We start from the raw sequence: 19,497 nt of genomic DNA on the forward strand, positions 1-19,497 counted from the left end.
CCACAGGACACAGCACCCCCTCCACAGAACACAGCACCACCCCCACAAAACACAACCAACACAAACCCACAAACACACGATGCAACCACAGAACCCGCACAGACCCCCCCTCAGCACCCCACCACCACAGAACAACCCACCCCTACACCACAGTCCGAGACAGAACCCGACACAGACCAGCCCCCAAACCCCTCACAGATGGAGACAGTTGGACCAGACACACAGACAGACTCACTCCCGTGTGGAAATCCTGGACAGTGCACGACACAAGACAGTACTAGCACCAACTCCCCTTCCACCACTACAGACACTGAACAGATAGAAGTCAAGAGCGAGGACGAGGAGATTGAGATCACAGACAGCACACCCTCCACTCTGCCCACAGACACAGACAACACAACAGACACACTGTCACCAGACATCCTTGGAAAAAGAAAAAGAGACCCCCGACCACGGGAAAGGAAAAGAACTACCACCACCTCCACCAATCAGGACACAGAACCAGAACCCACACAAGCAGAAAAACAACCCCCAGCACCACCACTACCACCACCAGAAAAACAGCCACCACCGCCACCTCCACAGACAGTGGAACCGCCGACACAACCTGACAAACCAGCACAGCCAGTAAAACACGCACAGACGGACAGCCCGACCACTACCCAAATACCCCCCAAACCCGTAGTCACCCCAAGGACACACCGCTCCTCTGGGAAAACGATGACAGAACCAGCACAACCAGCACCAGCAAAACCCACCAGACCCAGAACTTCACACAGCACACCTGACAAAGACGACGCACCTGAACTGGACTACATATGGGGAGAAGTTATAGACAGGACGGTCAAATTACAACACCCACAGACACGACCACCCCCACAGACACGCGTATCTAGGGAAACACTCCGACTCACCAAACTTTACATTGACACCCGCCCGGACACAGCTGGACCAGTGCACGCTTCGCAGGCAGCCCTGGGTGCGTCGAGAGCCGGTAAGCCAGCCACACCCCTCACCACTCTGCCCGCTAGGTCCTCCTCCAATCCACCCGGGGGGGGTCCTCCAGAATCTAGAACAGGGAAAGGGCAGAAGTAAATATCACCTCCCGTGATCAGCTATGGATTGGACGCAGTACCATACATACACCACTGTCATTGCACTAGTTACCACTACAACAACAATCATGAGCACATTAAACATCCTCACATTAAACGTACGCAGTATTCAGAACAATAAGAAAAGGGCAGACGTCATGGCATTCCTCACAACACAAAACACAGACATTTTATGTTTACAAGAGTGTAGAATCCCCTTTTTAACAGATTACATAGATTATCAGAATGAATGGGCCATAGGGGATTCGGTGTGGTCGGGTTCGAGTGTGGCACGTGCAGATGGGGTGGCAATATTAATCAAGAATAACTCAGTCAAGATAACCCGGAAAAAAGTGGTGGAGGCAGGAAGGATTTTAGCAGTTGAACTTGTTTATAACAATTTTCACTTTAAGGTTATTAATGTTTATGCACCCGCAAACCAAAATGAGCGCACAGCCTTTTTCCCCAAGCTGCGTCCAATCCTTTTGGGAAACCTCCCCGTCGTGATGGCAGGGGACTTCAACTGTGCCCTGAGGGATGAGGATCGGAGCCGGCCGTGGAGGGACCGCTCGAGTCGGGAGCTGGCGTCAGTCATAGCGGACTACTCCCTCACTGACGCCGGTCGGGACCTGGTGCCACGCTACACGTGGGTGAGTTCCTGTGGCAAATCCTTTTCCCGGATAGACCTCCTCCTTCTGAGCCATCAGATACAATCACAGAACATCACAGCACAAACAGTCTTCTTTAATCAGATCACAAAGCACTCACCATCCAGATTACAACACCAGCACAAACACACAGGGGGAGAGGAATCTGGAAACTAAACACATCACTACTAGAGGACAAAGCAATAAAACAGGCATACATCAATAGACTACAAGAATGGGCATCACTCAAGGAACTCTTCACGTCACCCGTAGAATGGTGGGAAATGGTCAAGACACGCACTAAGGGTTACTTCATCACGGCAGGACGCAGGCAGGCACAGAAAAGGAGGGAACAAACAAAAAAATTGCACAGCACACTCCAACGACTAGCAGCACTACAGGCACAGGGATTCCAGGTCGCACAAGAAATCACACAGGCCAAACACAACCTCTCAGCACTCTATAGACAGGAACAGGAAAAAATTAGACATCAAAGCAGAATTCAACACCTAGAACAAAATGAAAAATGCACCCGTTACTTTTTTAGGAAGATCAAGAACAAAAAGAATCACATACAGACATTACTGGACAACACAGGACAAATCATCACGGGTGAACAGAATATACACAACCACATCTGGGCATTCTACACTGATCTGTATAGCACAAAGCACATGGATGAGCACATGGTGGACACATACCTACAGGACATCCCAGCCATAGCACCCCGGGCAGGAGAAGGAGAGGAGGAGGAGGAGGAGAGTCTGTCCGTGGAGGAGCTCACCCACGTGGTGAAAGGCCTGAACACCGACAAAACTCCGGGTCCCGACGGGCTCCCGGCCGAGTACTACCAAACCTTTTGGGAACACCTCAAGGTAGATTTAACATCGGTGCTCTCCGCGGTGTACAGTGAGGGCCGGTTGGCCCCCTCGATGACAGAGAGCGTCATCACCCTTATTTACAAGGGCAAGGGTGATGAGCGTAGCCTGACAAACTGGAGGCCTATAAACCTCTTGGGGGCCGACTACAAGCTCTTGGCGAAGGCCCTCATGTACAGGCTCCAGGAGACTACCCCTCAGGTCGTGGGTCCGGACCAGGCTTGCGGGGTCCCGGAGAGGTCGACCGCCGATAACCTGGTGCTCATTCGGGACATCATGGCCCACTCTGTCGAACGGTCAAAACCTTTTTGCATGTTTAATCTAGATCAGGAGAAGGCCTTCGACAGAGTGGGCCATAGCTACATGTTTAAGGTCCTGGAGGCAATGAACCTCCCTCTTGGTCTTAGAAAATGGATACACATCATCTATCAAAACAACACAGCAAAAATATTGGTTAATGGACACACTACAGAACACTTTCCCATACACTCAGGGGTTAGACAGGGTTGCCCACTTTCTGCACTACTGTACATACACTGCCTGGAACCACTCTTACACAAAATCAGGACAAACACAGACATCACCGGCTACACACTCCCAGGGTGCACAGAACAACTCAAGGCACTTGCATACATGGACGACATCACACTTTTCTGCACTGAACAAACGTCTGTACAGCACATCATTAGGACTCTGGACCACTTCTGCACAGCCACCTCCGCAATAATTAACAAGACCAAGAGCGAGGTGTTTGTGTCCAGGGCCTGGGCGGTCGACCAGGTCCTGTCGGACACATTTCCCATTCGTACATCCGTGAACATCCTTGGCGTCACGTTCGACAGGACCAACTCCGGGGGCCGGAGCTGGGCCGGGGCCCTCGGCCGGGCTCGAGCTAAGACCTGCAGTTGGAGTTCCAGGGCACTGTCAATGACGGGGAGAATCCTCATAGTACAGACTATCCTTTACCCGATCCTCGCCTATGTCGGAAAGATCTTTCCCCCAGACAAGCATATTGAGAAACAAATTAACAAAATTGTCTTTGGTTTTGTCTGGGGGAGTAGGCAGGAGAGGGTAAAGAGGCTGATCATGTGGAAGGACCCTAGGAACGGGGGTAGAGGCGTGCCAAACGTCGCAGAACTGATCAGGATGCAGAGCCTCGCCTACCACATCAACTCCATAAAAAACCGCAGTAACAAAACCGGATACATGACCCGTTTTTACTTCACCACCAGCTTAAGACCCCTGGGGCTCTGCATCCTGGATCACAGGCACCCCTACTCCTGGGACCCCCCCCAGCCCTACAGGTCACTCCGCCGGTACATCTACACAGCACGTCTGCACACTGCACAGCTCACTCACTGGACATTTCAGGAAATCAAAAACACCACAAATGCACAGGAACATTTACACAGACCCGACAACATGACCCACAGCACAGCCACTACAGTTTGGAAAAACATAAATCACCCATGCCTTCTGAACACACAGAAAGACCTGGCGTGGCTAGCTGTGCTGAAAGCTCTCCCCACCAGGGTGTTCATGTTCAGGAGGAGCTTGGCCCTGGCGGAGACATGCCCGTACCCTCGCTGTAACGAAAAGGAAACCGGAGATCACCTCCTGTGGCACTGCAGAAAGGCCAAATCTATCTGGCAATCCATTTTCACTTTCCTGGACACATACACTGACACACAGTCACTGACCCTCCGGGATATCCTCCTCGGCCCCCGCAACGGGATCACATCTGCTGAGGAGGAGATTGCCTGGAGGGTGATCAACATCACCAAGCACACTTTATGGGTCGCACGCAACATCATGTTTTTTCAAAAACAGGAACTTCACAACATCATCATCACCCGGCAGATCACCAACCACATCAAGGACTACTATCACCTGGACTGTCACAAAGCCGGAAAGAGCACCACAAACACAAAATGGAAAATTCACAACAGCACAGAATTATACATATGACACGGACACCCTGGACAATACACCTACAGCCGGACACCTACACTCCCGAAGCCTTCCCTTGGGTAATGTATGTAATGTTTACTGTGTACTGTCTACTGTCTTAATGTATTGTGGTATTGTCTGCGGTCATGTTTAAATGTAACTCTGTTTGTTACTGTCTGACGTTTGCAATGTAAATATGTGTTATGTAAGTAAATGTAAGTAAATGTAAGTATGAATGTAAATGAAATGTAAAAGTGAAAGTAAGTGAAACTCAGTAATGCCTTAATGTATTTTGGTATTGTCTGCGGTCATGTTTAAATGTAACTCTGTTTGTTACTGTCTGACGTTTGCAATGTAAATATGTGTTATGTAAGTAAATGTAAGTAAATGTAAGTATGAATGTAAATGAAAGTAAGTGAAACTCAATAAAAGAAATAACGGTTCACCCAGGGCGAGGCTCGGCCATTGCACTCCGGCTGTGTTGACCCCTGCGAATTCCTCAAATGTGGGAATCTCGACTGCATAATTTCTGCTAGTGGGGGACTGCGTTCGCGCTCTCCCCTGATCACGTGGTCAAACGATAGACTCGATTAATGTGCAAATACCCCCTTGTGCTGCCTTTCCTTCGCTTACGGCCATACCACTCTGAATATGCCCGATCTCGGAAGCTAAGCAGGGTCGGGCCCGGTTAGTACTTGGATGGGAGACCGCCTGGGAATACCAGGTGCTGTAAGCTTTTTTCACTATGCTTTTGGACAGGCGCTGCTGTTTCACAACGTTCAAAACACGTCGCGCACAGTGCTATATCGTTTAGTCTATTACCCGTTTATGCTTCTCATGTCTTACCCAGACACTTGGGCAGCGCATTGCAAAGGAACAAGGCTAGCATCCAAATTCATTACGTACGGCGCTATTTTAGACACAACACAGGTTAAATCAGTGCAATGCAAATTCACTTCACACCAAGAGTACCGCACATTTTCCTTACACGTCTGTAGCCTATCATGAAGCAGGATTGCCGAGTTACAGTGAGCGCCGCACTTCATTGGACAGTGGCACGTGTTTTTCTTCTTTTGGTTCTGCGATCTAGCGATTTCAGTTTGAAAGGACACAACGACAACCAAGTTCAAGTGCAGACTGTCAGCTTTAATTAGAGGCCATTTTCAAGCACACCCGACGAACCGTTTGGAACTCACGTCGCATCTTGCACACGGTCACTTGTCCATTTAGGTGTCGCATTTCGGCAGGGCTCTGGCTTGGTGTTCGACGTGACATCACCGCGACTGAAATGCGCTCTGTTTGCGGTTGAGGGCGATGTACACTGTTGCATTGTGGGGAAACAGAAAGTCGTCCTTGAAATGCGGTGGGAAAACGCCAAAATAATAAACACATGAAAAAAAAGAAGTACATGAATGAAAAGGTTGCCATCGTTTATGCGGCTAGCCGCAAGAGCGCAAATCAGACTTTTGAACCGGCTAGACATTGTGACTTGACGGGCTGCTAGCCGAATACTCAGAAACCGTAACTGTGCAACGTACCACCTAGCGGTCCGGCCCATCCCTTGCGGATTCCAACTCATACTTACCTGGCAGGGGAGATACCGTGATCACGAAGGCGGTTCACCCAGGGCGAGGCTCGGCCATTGCACTCCGGCTGTGTTGACCCCTGCGAATTCCTCAAATGTGGGAATCTCGACTGCATAATTTCTGCTCGTGGGGGACTGCGTTCGCGCTCTCCCCTGATCACGTGGTCAAACGATAGACTCGATTAATGTGCAAATACCCCCTTGTGCTGCCTTTCCTTCGCTTACGGCCATACCACTCTGAATATGCCCGATCTCGGAAGCTAAGCAGGGTCGGGCCCGGTTAGTACTTGGATGGGAGACCGCCTGGGAATACCAGGTGCTGTAAGCTTTTTTCACTATGCTTTTGGACAGGCGCTGCTGTTTCACAACGTTCAAAACACGTCGCGCACAGTGCTATATCGTTTAGTCTATTACCCGTTTATGCTTCTCATGTCTTACCCAGACACTTGGGCAGCGCATTGCAAAGGAACAAGGCTAGCATCCAAATTCATTACGTACGGCGCTATTTTAGACACAACACAGGTTAAATCAGTGCAATGCAAATTAACTTCACACCAAGAGTACCGCACATTTTCCTTACACGTCTGTAGCCTATCATGAAGCAGGATTGCCGAGTTACAGTGAGCGCCGCACTTCATTGGACAGTGGCACGTGTTTTTCTTCTTTTGGTTCTGCGATCTAGCGATTTCAGTTTGAAAGGACACAACGACAACCAAGTTCAAGTGCAGACTGTCAGCTTTAATTAGAGGCCATTTTCAAGCACACCCGACGAACCGTTTGGAACTCACGTCGCATCTTGCACACGGTCACTTGTCCATTTAGGTGTCGCATTTCGGCAGGGCTCTGGCTTGGTGTTCGACGTGACATCACCGCGACTGAAATGCGCTCTGTTTGCGGTTGAGGGCGATGTACACTGTTGCATTGTGGGGAAACAGAAAGTCGTCCTTGAAATGCGGTGGGAAAACGCCAAAATAATAAACACATGAAAAAAAAGAAGTACATGAATGAAAAGGTTGCCATCGTTTATGCGGCTAGCCGCAAGAGCGCAAATCAGACTTTTGAACCGGCTAGACATTGTGACTTGACGGGCTGCTAGCCGAATACTCAGAAACCGTAACTGTGCAACGTACCACCTAGCGGTCCGGCCCATCCCTTGCGGATTCCAACTCATACTTACCTGGCAGGGGAGATACCGTGATCACGAAGGCGGTTCACCCAGGGCGAGGCTCGGCCATTGCACTCCGGCTGTGTTGACCCCTGCGAATTCCTCAAATGTGGGAATCTCGACTGCATAATTTCTGCTAGTGGGGGACTGCGTTCGCGCTCTCCCCTGATCACGTGGTCAAACGATAGACTCGATTAATGTGCAAATACCCCCTTGTGCTGCCTATCCTTCGCTTACGGCCATACCACTCTGAATACGTCTGATCTCGGAAGCTAAGCAGGGTCGGGCCCGGTAAGTACTTGGATGGGAGACCGCCTGGGAATACCAGGTGCTGTAAGCTTTTTTCACTATGCTTTTGGACAGGCGCTGCTGTTTCACAACGTTCAAAACACGTCGCGCACAGTGCTATATCGTTTAGTCTATTACCCGTTTATGCTTCTCATGTCTTACCCAGACACTTGGGCAGCGCATTGCAAAGGAACAAGGCTAGCATCCAAATTCATTACGTACGGCGCTATTTTAGACACAACACAGGTTAAATCAGTGCAATGCAAATTCACTTCACACCAAGAGTACCGCACATTTTCCTTACACGTCTGTAGCCTATCATGAAGCAGGATTGCCGAGTTACAGTGAGCGCCGCACTTCATTGGACAGTGGCACGTGTTTTTCTTCTTTTGGTTCTGCGATCTAGCGATTTCAGTTTGAAAGGACACAACGACAACCAAGTTCAAGTGCAGACTGTCAGCTTTAATTAGAGGCCATTTTCAAGCACACCCGACGAACCGTTTGGAACTCACGTCGCATCTTGCACACGGTCACTTGTCCATTTAGGTGTCGCATTTCGGCAGGGCTCTGGCTTGGTGTTCGACGTGACATCACCGCGACTGAAATGCGCTCTGTTTGCGGTTGAGGGCGATGTACACTGTTGCATTGTGGGGAAACAGAAAGTCGTCCTTGAAATGCGGTGGGAAAACGCCAAAATAATAAACACATGAAAAAAAAGAAGTACATGAATGAAAAGGTTGCCATCGTTTATGCGGCTAGCCGCAAGAGCGCAAATCAGACTTTTGAACCGGCTAGACATTGTGACTTGACGGGCTGCTAGCTGAATACTCAGAAACCGTAACTGTGCAACGTACCACCTAGCGGTCCGGCCCATCCCTTGCGGATTCCAACTCATACTTACCTGGCAGGGGAGATACCGTGATCACGAAGGCGGTTCACCCAGGGCGAGGCTCGCCCATTGCACTCCGGCTGTGTTGACCCCTGCGAATTCCTCAAATGTGGGAATCTCGACTGCATAATTTCTGCTAGTGGGGGACTGCGTTCGCGCTCTCCCCTGATCACGTGGTCAAACGATAGACTCGATTAATGTGCAAATACCCCCTTGTGCTGCCTTTCCTTCGCTTACGGCCATACCACTCTGAATACGCCCGATCTCGTCTGATCTCGGAAGCTAAGCAGGGTCGGGCCCGGTTAGTACTTGGATGGGAGACCGCCTGGGAATACCAGGTGCTGTAAGCTTTTTTCACTATGCTTTTGGACAGGCGCTGCTGTTTCACAACGTTCAAAACACGTCGCGCACAGTGCTATATCGTTTAGTCTATTACCCGTTTATGCTTCTCATGTCTTACCCAGACACTTGGGCAGCGCATTGCAAAGGAACAAGGCTAGCATCCAAATTCATTACGTACGGCGCTATTTTAGACACAACACAGGTTAAATCAGTGCAATGCAAATTCACTTCACACCAAGAGTACCGCACATTTTCCTTACACGTCTGTAGCCTATCATGAAGCAGGATTGCCGAGTTACAGTGAGCGCCGCACTTCATTGGACAGTGGCACGTGTTTTTCTTCTTTTGGTTCTGCGATCTAGCGATTTCAGTTTGAAAGGACACAACGACAACCAAGTTCAAGTGCAGACTGTCAGCTTTAATTTGAGGCCATTTTCAAGCACACCCGACGAACCGTTTAGAACTCACGTCGCATCTTGCACACGGTCACTTGTCCATTTAGGTGTCGCATTTCGGCAGGGCTCTGGCTTGGTGTTCGACGTGACATCACCGCGACTGAAATGCGCTCTGTTTGCGGTTGAGGGCGATGTACACTGTTGCATTGTGGGGAAACAGAAAGTCGTCCTTGAAATGCGGTGGGAAAACGCCAAAATAATAAACACATGAAAAAAAAGAAGTACATGAATGAAAAGGTTGCCATCGTTTATGCGGCTAGCCGCAAGAGCGCAAATCAGACTTTTGAACCGGCTAGACATTGTGACTTGACGGGCTGCTAGCCGAATACTCAGAAACCGTAACTGTGCAACGTACCACCTAGCGGTCCGGCCCATCCCTTGCGGATTCCAACTCATACTTACCTGGCAGGGGAGATACCGTGATCACGAAGGCGGTTCACCCAGGGCGAGGCTCGGCCATTGCACTCCGGCTGTGTTGACCCCTGCGAATTCCTCAAATGTGGGAATCTCGACTGCATAATTTCTGCTAGTGGGGGACTGCGTTCGCGCTCTCCCCTGATCACGTGGTCAAACGATAGACTCGATTAATGTGCAAATACCCCCTTGTGCTGCCTATCCTTCGCTTACGGCCATACCACTCTGAATACGTCTGATCTCGGAAGCTAAGCAGGGTCGGGCCCGGTAAGTACTTGGATGGGAGACCGCCTGGGAATACCAGGTGCTGTAAGCTTTTTTCACTATGCTTTTGGACAGGCGCTGCTGTTTCACAACGTTCAAAACACGTCGCGCACAGTGCTATATCGTTTAGTCTATTACCCGTTTATGCTTCTCATGTCTTACCCAGACACTTGGGCAGCGCATTGCAAAGGAACAAGGCTAGCATCCAAATTCATTACGTACGGCGCTATTTTAGACACAACACAGGTTAAATCAGTGCAATGCAAATTCACTTCACACCAAGAGTACCGCACATTTTCCTTACACGTCTGTAGCCTATCATGAAGCAGGATTGCCGAGTTACAGTGAGCGCCGCACTTCATTGGACAGTGGCACGTGTTTTTCTTCTTTTGGTTCTGCGATCTAGCGATTTCAGTTTGAAAGGACACAACGACAACCAAGTTCAAGTGCAGACTGTCAGCTTTAATTAGAGGCCATTTTCAAGCACACCCGACGAACCGTTTGGAACTCACGTCGCATCTTGCACACGGTCACTTGTCCATTTAGGTGTCGCATTTCGGCAGGGCTCTGGCTTGGTGTTCGACGTGACATCACCGCGACTGAAATGCGCTCTGTTTGCGGTTGAGGGCGATGTACACTGTTGCATTGTGGGGAAACAGAAAGTCGTCCTTGAAATGCGGTGGGAAAACGCCAAAATAATAAACACATGAAAAAAAAGAAGTACATGAATGAAAAGGTTGCCATCGTTTATGCGGCTAGCCGCAAGAGCGCAAATCAGACTTTTGAACCGGCTAGACATTGTGACTTGACGGGCTGCTAGCTGAATACTCAGAAACCGTAACTGTGCAACGTACCACCTAGCGGTCCGGCCCATCCCTTGCGGATTCCAACTCATACTTACCTGGCAGGGGAGATACCGTGATCACGAAGGCGGTTCACCCAGGGCGAGGCTCGCCCATTGCACTCCGGCTGTGTTGACCCCTGCGAATTCCTCAAATGTGGGAATCTCGACTGCATAATTTCTGCTAGTGGGGGACTGCGTTCGCGCTCTCCCCTGATCACGTGGTCAAACGATAGACTCGATTAATGTGCAAATACCCCCTTGTGCTGCCTTTCCTTCGCTTACGGCCATACCACTCTGAATACGCCCGATCTCGTCTGATCTCGGAAGCTAAGCAGGGTCGGGCCCGGTTAGTACTTGGATGGGAGACCGCCTGGGAATACCAGGTGCTGTAAGCTTTTTTCACTATGCTTTTGGACAGGCGCTGCTGTTTCACAACGTTCAAAACACGTCGCGCACAGTGCTATATCGTTTAGTCTATTACCCGTTTATGCTTCTCATGTCTTACCCAGACACTTGGGCAGCGCATTGCAAAGGAACAAGGCTAGCATCCAAATTCATTACGTACGGCGCTATTTTAGACACAACACAGGTTAAATCAGTGCAATGCAAATTCACTTCACACCAAGAGTACCGCACATTTTCCTTACACGTCTGTAGCCTATCATGAAGCAGGATTGCCGAGTTACAGTGAGCGCCGCACTTCATTGGACAGTGGCACGTGTTTTTCTTCTTTTGGTTCTGCGATCTAGCGATTTCAGTTTGAAAGGACACAACGACAACCAAGTTCAAGTGCAGACTGTCAGCTTTAATTTGAGGCCATTTTCAAGCACACCCGACGAACCGTTTAGAACTCACGTCGCATCTTGCACACGGTCACTTGTCCATTTAGGTGTCGCATTTCGACAGGGCTCTGGCTTGGTGTTCGACGTGACATCACCGCGACTGAAATGCGCTCTGTTTGCGGTTGAGGGCGATGTACACTGTTGCATTGTGGGGAAACAGAAAGTCGTCCTTGAAATGCGGTGGGAAAACGCCAAAATAATAAACACATGAAAAAAAAGAAGTACATGAATGAAAAGGTTGCCATCGTTTATGCGGCTAGCCGCAAGAGCGCAAATCAGACTTTTGAACCGGCTAGACATTGTGACTTGACGGGCTGCTAGCCGAATACTCAGAAACCGTAACTGTGCAACGTACCACCTAGCGGTCCGGCCCATCCCTTGCGGATTCCAACTCATACTTACCTGGCAGGGGAGATACCGTGATCACGAAGGCGGTTCACCCAGGGCGAGGCTCGGCCATTGCACTCCGGCTGTGTTGACCCCTGCGAATTCCTCAAATGTGGGAATCTCGACTGCATAATTTCTGCTAGTGGGGGACTGCGTTCGCGCTCTCCCCTGATCACGTGGTCAAACGATAGACTCGATTAATGTGCAAATACCCCCTTGTGCTGCCTTTCCTTCGCTTACGGCCATACCACTCTGAATACGCCCGATCTCGGAAGCTAAGCAGGGTCGGGCCCGGTTAGTACTTGGATGGGAGACCGCCTGGGAATACCAGGTGCTGTAAGCTTTTTTCACTATGCTTTTGGACAGGCGCTGCTGTTTCACAACGTTCAAAACACGTCGCGCACAGTGCTATATCGTTTAGTCTATTACCCGTTTATGCTTCTCATGTCTTACCCAGACACTTGGGCAGCGCATTGCAAAGGAACAAGGCTAGCATCCAAATTCATTACGTACGGCGCTATTTTAGACACAACACAGGTTAAATCAGTGCAATGCAAATTCACTTCACACCAAGAGTACCGCACATTTTCCTTACACGTCTGTAGCCTATCATGAAGCAGGATTGCCGAGTTACAGTGAGCGCCGCACTTCATTGGACAGTGGCACGTGTTTTTCTTCTTTTGGTTCTGCGATCTAGCGATTTCAGTTTGAAAGGACACAACGACAACCAAGTTCAAGTGCAGACTGTCAGCTTTAATTTGAGGCCATTTTCAAGCACACCCGACGAACCGTTTGGAACTCACGTCGCATCTTGCACACGGTCACTTGTCCATTTAGGTGTCGCATTTCGGCAGGGCTCTGGCTTGGTGTTCGACCTGACATCACCGCGACTGAAATGCGCTCTGTTTGCGGTTGAGGGCGATGTACACTGTTGCATTGTGGGGAAACAGAAAGTCGTCCTTGAAATGCGGTGGGAAAACGCCAAAATAATAAACACATGAAAAAAAAGAAGTACATGAATGAAAAGGTTGCCATCGTTTATGCGGCTAGCCGCAAGAGCGCAAATCAGACTTTTGAACCGGCTAGACATTGTGACTTGACGGGCTGCTAGCCGAATACTCAGAAACCGTAACTGTGCAACGTACAACCTAGCGGTCCGGCCCATCCCTTGCGGATTCCAACTCATACTTACCTGGCAGGGGAGATACCGTGATCACGAAGGCGGTTCACCCAGGGCGAGGCTCGGCCATTGCACTCCGGCTGTGTTGACCCCTGCAAATTCCTCAAATGTGGGAATCTCGACTGCATAATTTCTGCTAGTGGGGGACTGCGTTCGCGCTCTCCCCTGATCATGTGGTCAAACGATAGACTCGATTAATGTGCAAATACCCCCTTGTGCTGCCTTTCCTTCGCTTACGGCCATACCACTCTGAATACGCCCGATCTCGTCTGATCTCGGAAGCTAAGCAGGGTCGGGCCCGGTTAGTACTTGGATGGGAGACGGCCTGGGAATACCAGGTGCTGTAAGCTTTTTTCACTATGCTTTTGGACAGGCGCTGCTGTTTCACAACGTTCAAAACACGTCGCGCACAGTGCTATATCGTTTAGTCTATTACCCGTTTATGCTTCTCATGTCTTACCCAGACACTTGGGCAGCGCATTGCAAAGGAACAAGGCTAGCATCCAAATTCATTACGTACGGCGCTATTTTAGACACAACACAGGTTAAATCAGTGCAATGCAAATTCACTTCACACCAAGAGTACCGCACATTTTCCTTACACGTCTGTAGCCTATCATGAAGCAGGATTGCCGAGTTACAGTGAGCGCCGCACTTCATTGGACAGTGGCACGTGTTTTTCTTCTTTTGGTTCTGCGATCTAGCGATTTCAGTTTGAAAGGACACAACGACAACCAAGTTCAAGTGCAGACTGTCAGCTTTAATTAGAGGCCATTTTCAAGCACACCCGACGAACCGTTTGGAACTCACGTCGCATCTTGCACACGGTCACTTGTCCATTTAGGTGTCGCATTTCGGCAGGGCTCTGGCTTGGTGTTCGACGTGACATCACCGCGACTGAAATGCGCTCTGTTTGCGGTTGAGGGCGATGTACACTGTTGCATTGTGGGGAAACAGAAAGTCGTCCTTGAAATGCGGTGGGAAAACGCCAAAATAATAAACACATGAAAAAAAAGAAGTACATGAATGAAAAGGTTGCCATCGTTTATGCGGCTAGCCGCAAGAGCGCAAATCAGACTTTTGAACCGGCTAGACATTGTGACTTGACGGGCTGCTAGCTGAATACTCAGAAACCGTAACTGTGCAACGTACCACCTAGCGGTCCGGCCCATCCCTTGCGGATTCCAACTCATACTTACCTGGCAGGGGAGATACCGTGATCACGAAGGCGGTTCACCCAGGGCGAGGCTCGGCCATTGCACTCCGGCTGTGTTGACCCCTGCGAATTCCTCAAATGTGGGAATCTCGACTGCATAATTTCTGCTAGTGGGGGACTGCGTTCGCGCTCTCCCCTGATCACGTGGTCAAACGATAGACTCGATTAATGTGCAAATACCCCCTTGTGCTGCCTTTCCTTCGCTTACGGCCATACCACTCTGAATACGCCCGATCTCGTCTGATCTCGGAAGCTAAGCAGGGTCGGGCCCGGTTAGTACTTGGATGGGAGACCGCCTGGGAATACCAGGTGCTGTAAGCTTTTTTCACTATGCTTTTGGACAGGCGCTGCTGTTTCACAACGTTCAAAACACGTCGCGCACAGTGCTATATCGTTTAGTCTATTACCCGTTTATGCTTCTCATGTCTTACCCAGACACTTGGGCAGCGCATTGCAAAGGAACAAGGCTAGCATCCAAATTCATTACGTACGGCGCTATTTTAGACACAACACAGGTTAAATCAGTGCAATGCAAATTCACTTCACACCAAGAGTACCGCACATTTTCCTTACACGTCTGTAGCCTATCATGAAGCAGGATTGCCGAGTTACAGTGAGCGCCGCACTTCATTGGACAGTGGCACGTGTTTTTCTTCTTTTGGTTCTGCGATCTAGCGATTTCAGTTTGAAAGGACACAACGACAACCAAGTTCAAGTGCAGACTGTCAGCTTTAATTTGAGGCCATTTTCAAGCACACCCGACGAACCGTTTAGAACTCACGTCGCATCTTGCACACGGTCACTTGTCCATTTAGGTGTCGCATTTCGGCAGGGCTCTGGCTTGGTGTTCGACGTGACATCACCGCGACTGAAATGCGCTCTGTTTGCGGTTGAGGGCGATGTACACTGTTGCATTGTGGGGAAACAGAAAGTCGTCCTTGAAATGCGGTGGGAAAACGCCAAAATAATAAACACATGAAAAAAAAGAAGTACATGAATGAAAAGGTTGCCATCGTTTATGCGGCTAGCCGCAAGAGCGCAAATCAGACTTTTGAACCGGCTAGACATTGTGACTTGACGGGCTGCTAGCCGAATACTCAGAAACCGTAACTGTGCAACGTACAACCTAGCGGTCCGGCCCATCCCTTGCGGATTCCAACTCATACTTACCTGGCAGGGGAGATACCGTGATCACGAAGGCGGTTCACCCAGGGCGAGGCTCGGCCATTGCACTCCGGCTGTGTTGACCCCTGCGAATTCCTCAAATGTGGGAATCTCGACTGCATAATTTCTGCTAGTGGGGGACTGCGTTCGCGCTCTCCCCTGATCACGTGGTCAAACGATAGACTCGATTAATGTGCAAATACCCCCTTGTGCTGCCTTTCCTTCGCTTACGGCCATACCACTCTGAATACGTCTGATCTCGGAAGCTAAGCAGGGTCGGGCCCGGTAAGTACTTGGATGGGAGACCGCCTGGGAATACCAGGTGCTGTAAGCTTTTTTCACTATGCTTTTGGACAGGCGCTGCTGTTTCACAACGTTCAAAACACGTCGCGCACAGTGCTATATCGTTTAGTCTATTACCCGTTTATGCTTCTCATGTCTTACCCAGACACTTGGGCAGCGCATTGCAAAGGAACAAGGCTAGCATCCAAATTCATTACGTACGGCGCTATTTTAGACACAACACAGGTTAAATCAGTGCAATGCAAATTCACTTCACACCAAGAGTACCGCACATTTTCCTTACACGTCTGTAGCCTATCATGAAGCAGGATTGCCGAGTTACAGTGAGCGCCGCACTTCATTGGACAGTGGCACGTGTTTTTCTTCTTTTGGTTCTGCGATCTAGCGATTTCAGTTTGAAAGGACACAACGACAACCAAGTTCAAGTGCAGACTGTCAGCTTTAATTAGAGGCCATTTTCAAGCACACCCGACGAACCGTTTGGAACTCACGTCGCATCTTGCACACGGTCACTTGTCCATTTAGGTGTCGCATTTCGGCAGGGCTCTGGCTTGGTGTTCGACGTGACATCACCGCGACTGAAATGCGCTCTGTTTGCGGTTGAGGGCGATGTACACTGTTGCATTGTGGGGAAACAGAAAGTCGTCCTTGAAATGTGGTGGGAAAACGCCAAAATAATAAACACATGAAAAAAAAGAAGTACATGAATGAAAAGGTTGCCATCGTTTATGCGGCTAGCCGCAAGAGCGCAAATCAGACTTTTGAACCGGCTAGACATTGTGACTTGACGGGCTGCTAGCTGAATACTCAGAAACCGTAACTGTGCAACGTACCACCTAGCGGTCCGGCCCATCCCTTGCGGATTCCAACTCATACTTACCTGGCAGGGGAGATACCGTGATCACGAAGGCGGTTCACCCAGGGCGAGGCTCGGCCATTGCACTCCGGCTGTGTTGACCCCTGCGAATTCCTCAAATGTGGGAATCTCGACTGCATAATTTCTGCTAGTGGGGGACTGCGTTCGCGCTCTCCCCTGATCACGTGGTCAAACGATAGACTCGATTAATGTGCAAATACCCCCTTGTGCTGCCTTTCCTTCGCTTACGGCCATACCACTCTGAATACGCCCGATCTCGTCTGATCTCGGAAGCTAAGCAGGGTCGGGCCCGGTTAGTACTTGGATGGGAGACCGCCTGGGAATACCAGGTGCTGTAAGCTTTTTTCACTATGCTTTTGGACAGGCGCTGCTGTTTCACAACGTTCAAAACACGTCGCGCACAGTGCTATATCGTTTAGTCTATTACCCGTTTATGCTTCTCATGTCTTACCCAGACACTTGGGCAGCGCATTGCAAAGGAACAAGGCTAGCATCCAAATTCATTACGTACGGCGCTATTTTAGACACAACACAGGTTAAATCAGTGCAATGCAAATTCACTTCACACCAAGAGTACCGCACATTTTCCTTACACGTCTGTAGCCTATCATGAAGCAGGATTGCCGAGTTACAGTGAGCGCCGCACTTCATTGGACAGTGGCACGTGTTTTTCTTCTTTTGGTTCTGCGATCTAGCGATTTCAGTTTGAAAGGACACAACGACAACCAAGTTCAAGTGCAGACTGTCAGCTTTAATTTGAGGCCATTTTCAAGCACACCCGACGAACCGTTTAGAACTCACGTCGCATCTTGCACACGGTCACTTGTCCATTTAGGTGTCGCATTTCGGCAGGGCTCTGGCTTGGTGTTCGACGTGACATCACCGCGACTGAAATGCGCTCTGTTTGCGGTTGAGGGCGATGTACACTGTTGCATTGTGGGGAAACAGAAAGTCGTCCTTGAAATGCGGTGGGAAAACGCCAAAATAATAAACACATGAAAAAAAAGAAGTACATGAATGAAAAGGTTGCCATCGTTTATGCGGCTAGCCGCAAGAGCGCAAATCAGACTTTTGAACCGGCTAGACATTGTGACTTGACGGGCTGCTAGCCGAATACTCAGAAACCGTAACTGTGCAACGTACCACCTAGCGGTCCGGCCCATCCCTTGCGGATTCCAACTCATACTTACCTGGCAGGGGAGATACCGTGATCACGAAGGCGGTTCACCCAGGGCGAGGCTCGGCCATTGCACTCCGGCTGTGTTGACCCCTGCGAATTCCTCAAATGTGGGAATCTCGACTGCATAATTTCTGCTAGTGGGGGACTGCGTTCGCGCTCTCCCCTGATCACGTGGTCAAACGATAGACTCGATTAATGTGCAAATACCCCCTTGTGCTGCCTTTCCTTCGCTTACGGCCATACCACTCTGAATACGCCCGATCTCGGAAGCTAAGCAGGGTCGGGCCCGGTTAGTACTTGGATGGGAGACCGCCTGGGAATACCAGGTGCTGTAAGCTTTTTTCACTATGCTTTTGGACAGGCGCTGCTGTTTCACAACGTTCAAAACACGTCGCGCACAGTGCTATATCGTTTAGTCTATTACCCGTTTATGCTTCTCATGTCTTACCCAGACACTTGGGCAGCGCATTGCAAAGGAACAAGGCTAGCATCCAAATTCATTACGTACGGCGCTATTTTAGACACAACACAGGTTAAATCAGTGCAATGCAAATTCACTTCACACCAAGAGTACCGCACATTTTCCTTACACGTCTGTAGCCTATCATGAAGCAGGATTGCCGAGTTACAGTGAGCGCCGCACTTCATTGGACAGTGGCACGTGTTTTTCTTCTTTTGGTTCTGCGATCTAGCGATTTCAGTTTGAAAGGACACAACGACAACCAAGTTCAAGTGCAGACTGTCAGCTTTAATTAGAGGCCATTTTCAAGCACACCCGACGAACCGTTTGGAACTCACGTCGCATCTTGCACACGGTCACTTGTCCATTTAGGTGTCGCATTTCGGCAGGGCTCTGGCTTGGTGTTCGACGTGACATCACCGCGACTGAAATGCGCTCTGTTTGCGGTTGAGGGCGATGTACACTGTTGCATTGTGGGGAAACAGAAAGTCGTCCTTGAAATGCGGTGGGAAAACGCCAAAATAATAAACACATGAAAAAAAAGAAGTACATGAATGAAAAGGTTGCCATCGTTTATGCGGCTAGCCGCAAGAGCGCAAATCAGACTTTTGAACCGGCTAGACATTGTGACTTGACGGGCTGCTAGCTGAATACTCAGAAACCGTAACTGTGCAACGTACCACCTAGCGGTCCGGCCCATCCCTTGCGGATTCCAACTCATACTTACCTGGCAGGGGAGATACCGTGATCACGAAGGCGGTTCACCCAGGGCGAGGCTCGGCCATTGCACTCCGGCTGTGTTGACCCCTGCGAATTCCTCAAATGTGGGAATCTCGACTGCATAATTTCTGCTAGTGGGGGACTGCGTTCGCGCTCTCCCCTGATCACGTGGTCAAACGATAGACTCGATTAATGTGCAAATACCCCCTTGTGCTGCCTTTCCTTCGCTTACGGCCATACCACTCTGAATACGCCCGATCTCGTCTGATCTCGGAAGCTAAGCAGGGTCGGGCCCGGTTAGTACTTGGATGGGAGACCGCCTGGGAATACCAGGTGCTGTAAGCTTTTTTCAC

At 49.8% G+C, this 19,497-nt stretch overlaps 19 non-coding genes and 7 pseudogenes across 19 annotated transcripts; all 26 read left to right on the top strand.

Annotated features, from left to right (window-relative positions):
• Positions 1-4,966: 4,966 nt before the first annotated feature.
• Positions 4,967-5,133, top strand: LOC133112326 (U1 spliceosomal RNA). The gene has a single exon (XR_009705173.1). It is a non-coding gene; the product is annotated as a U1 spliceosomal RNA (small nuclear RNA).
• Positions 5,134-5,196: 63 nt separating this feature from the next.
• On the top strand, positions 5,197-5,305 carry LOC133112191 (5S ribosomal RNA; annotated as a pseudogene).
• An 841-nt stretch (positions 5,306-6,146) lies between these two features.
• On the top strand, positions 6,147-6,310 carry LOC133112300 (U1 spliceosomal RNA). Its single transcript, XR_009705149.1, has one exon. It is a non-coding gene; the product is annotated as a U1 spliceosomal RNA (small nuclear RNA).
• A 63-nt stretch (positions 6,311-6,373) lies between these two features.
• On the top strand, positions 6,374-6,482 carry LOC133112192 (5S ribosomal RNA; annotated as a pseudogene).
• An 841-nt stretch (positions 6,483-7,323) lies between these two features.
• On the top strand, positions 7,324-7,487 carry LOC133112283 (U1 spliceosomal RNA). Its single transcript, XR_009705133.1, has one exon. It is a non-coding gene; the product is annotated as a U1 spliceosomal RNA (small nuclear RNA).
• Positions 7,488-7,550: 63 nt separating this feature from the next.
• Positions 7,551-7,659, top strand: LOC133112216 (5S ribosomal RNA; annotated as a pseudogene).
• Positions 7,660-8,500: 841 nt separating this feature from the next.
• On the top strand, positions 8,501-8,664 carry LOC133112306 (U1 spliceosomal RNA). Its single transcript, XR_009705155.1, has one exon. It is a non-coding gene; the product is annotated as a U1 spliceosomal RNA (small nuclear RNA).
• Positions 8,665-8,727: 63 nt separating this feature from the next.
• Positions 8,728-8,846, top strand: LOC133112413 (5S ribosomal RNA). The gene has a single exon (XR_009705252.1). It is a non-coding gene; the product is annotated as a 5S ribosomal RNA (ribosomal RNA).
• Positions 8,847-9,687: 841 nt separating this feature from the next.
• On the top strand, positions 9,688-9,851 carry LOC133112284 (U1 spliceosomal RNA). Its single transcript, XR_009705134.1, has one exon. It is a non-coding gene; the product is annotated as a U1 spliceosomal RNA (small nuclear RNA).
• Positions 9,852-9,914: 63 nt separating this feature from the next.
• On the top strand, positions 9,915-10,023 carry LOC133112217 (5S ribosomal RNA; annotated as a pseudogene).
• An 841-nt stretch (positions 10,024-10,864) lies between these two features.
• LOC133112307 (U1 spliceosomal RNA) lies at positions 10,865-11,028 on the top strand. The gene has a single exon (XR_009705156.1). It is a non-coding gene; the product is annotated as a U1 spliceosomal RNA (small nuclear RNA).
• Positions 11,029-11,091: 63 nt separating this feature from the next.
• On the top strand, positions 11,092-11,210 carry LOC133112425 (5S ribosomal RNA). The gene has a single exon (XR_009705263.1). It is a non-coding gene; the product is annotated as a 5S ribosomal RNA (ribosomal RNA).
• An 841-nt stretch (positions 11,211-12,051) lies between these two features.
• LOC133112285 (U1 spliceosomal RNA) lies at positions 12,052-12,215 on the top strand. The gene has a single exon (XR_009705135.1). It is a non-coding gene; the product is annotated as a U1 spliceosomal RNA (small nuclear RNA).
• Positions 12,216-12,278: 63 nt separating this feature from the next.
• Positions 12,279-12,387, top strand: LOC133112647 (5S ribosomal RNA; annotated as a pseudogene).
• Positions 12,388-13,228: 841 nt separating this feature from the next.
• LOC133112314 (U1 spliceosomal RNA) lies at positions 13,229-13,392 on the top strand. The gene has a single exon (XR_009705162.1). It is a non-coding gene; the product is annotated as a U1 spliceosomal RNA (small nuclear RNA).
• A 63-nt stretch (positions 13,393-13,455) lies between these two features.
• On the top strand, positions 13,456-13,574 carry LOC133112612 (5S ribosomal RNA). Its single transcript, XR_009705440.1, has one exon. It is a non-coding gene; the product is annotated as a 5S ribosomal RNA (ribosomal RNA).
• Positions 13,575-14,415: 841 nt separating this feature from the next.
• Positions 14,416-14,579, top strand: LOC133112286 (U1 spliceosomal RNA). Its single transcript, XR_009705136.1, has one exon. It is a non-coding gene; the product is annotated as a U1 spliceosomal RNA (small nuclear RNA).
• A 63-nt stretch (positions 14,580-14,642) lies between these two features.
• LOC133112437 (5S ribosomal RNA) lies at positions 14,643-14,761 on the top strand. Its single transcript, XR_009705274.1, has one exon. It is a non-coding gene; the product is annotated as a 5S ribosomal RNA (ribosomal RNA).
• Positions 14,762-15,602: 841 nt separating this feature from the next.
• Positions 15,603-15,766, top strand: LOC133112288 (U1 spliceosomal RNA). Its single transcript, XR_009705138.1, has one exon. It is a non-coding gene; the product is annotated as a U1 spliceosomal RNA (small nuclear RNA).
• A 63-nt stretch (positions 15,767-15,829) lies between these two features.
• Positions 15,830-15,938, top strand: LOC133112219 (5S ribosomal RNA; annotated as a pseudogene).
• An 841-nt stretch (positions 15,939-16,779) lies between these two features.
• Positions 16,780-16,943, top strand: LOC133112289 (U1 spliceosomal RNA). The gene has a single exon (XR_009705139.1). It is a non-coding gene; the product is annotated as a U1 spliceosomal RNA (small nuclear RNA).
• Positions 16,944-17,006: 63 nt separating this feature from the next.
• On the top strand, positions 17,007-17,125 carry LOC133112448 (5S ribosomal RNA). The gene has a single exon (XR_009705285.1). It is a non-coding gene; the product is annotated as a 5S ribosomal RNA (ribosomal RNA).
• An 841-nt stretch (positions 17,126-17,966) lies between these two features.
• LOC133112290 (U1 spliceosomal RNA) lies at positions 17,967-18,130 on the top strand. Its single transcript, XR_009705140.1, has one exon. It is a non-coding gene; the product is annotated as a U1 spliceosomal RNA (small nuclear RNA).
• Positions 18,131-18,193: 63 nt separating this feature from the next.
• Positions 18,194-18,302, top strand: LOC133112660 (5S ribosomal RNA; annotated as a pseudogene).
• Positions 18,303-19,143: 841 nt separating this feature from the next.
• LOC133112291 (U1 spliceosomal RNA) lies at positions 19,144-19,307 on the top strand. The gene has a single exon (XR_009705141.1). It is a non-coding gene; the product is annotated as a U1 spliceosomal RNA (small nuclear RNA).
• Positions 19,308-19,370: 63 nt separating this feature from the next.
• LOC133112460 (5S ribosomal RNA) lies at positions 19,371-19,489 on the top strand. The gene has a single exon (XR_009705296.1). It is a non-coding gene; the product is annotated as a 5S ribosomal RNA (ribosomal RNA).
• The last annotated feature ends 8 nt before the right edge of the window (positions 19,490-19,497 follow it).

The sequence above is a fragment of the Conger conger genome, chromosome 15, assembly GCF_963514075.1.
Source record: "Conger conger chromosome 15, fConCon1.1, whole genome shotgun sequence".
Lineage (NCBI taxonomy): Eukaryota > Metazoa > Chordata > Actinopteri > Anguilliformes > Congridae > Conger > Conger conger.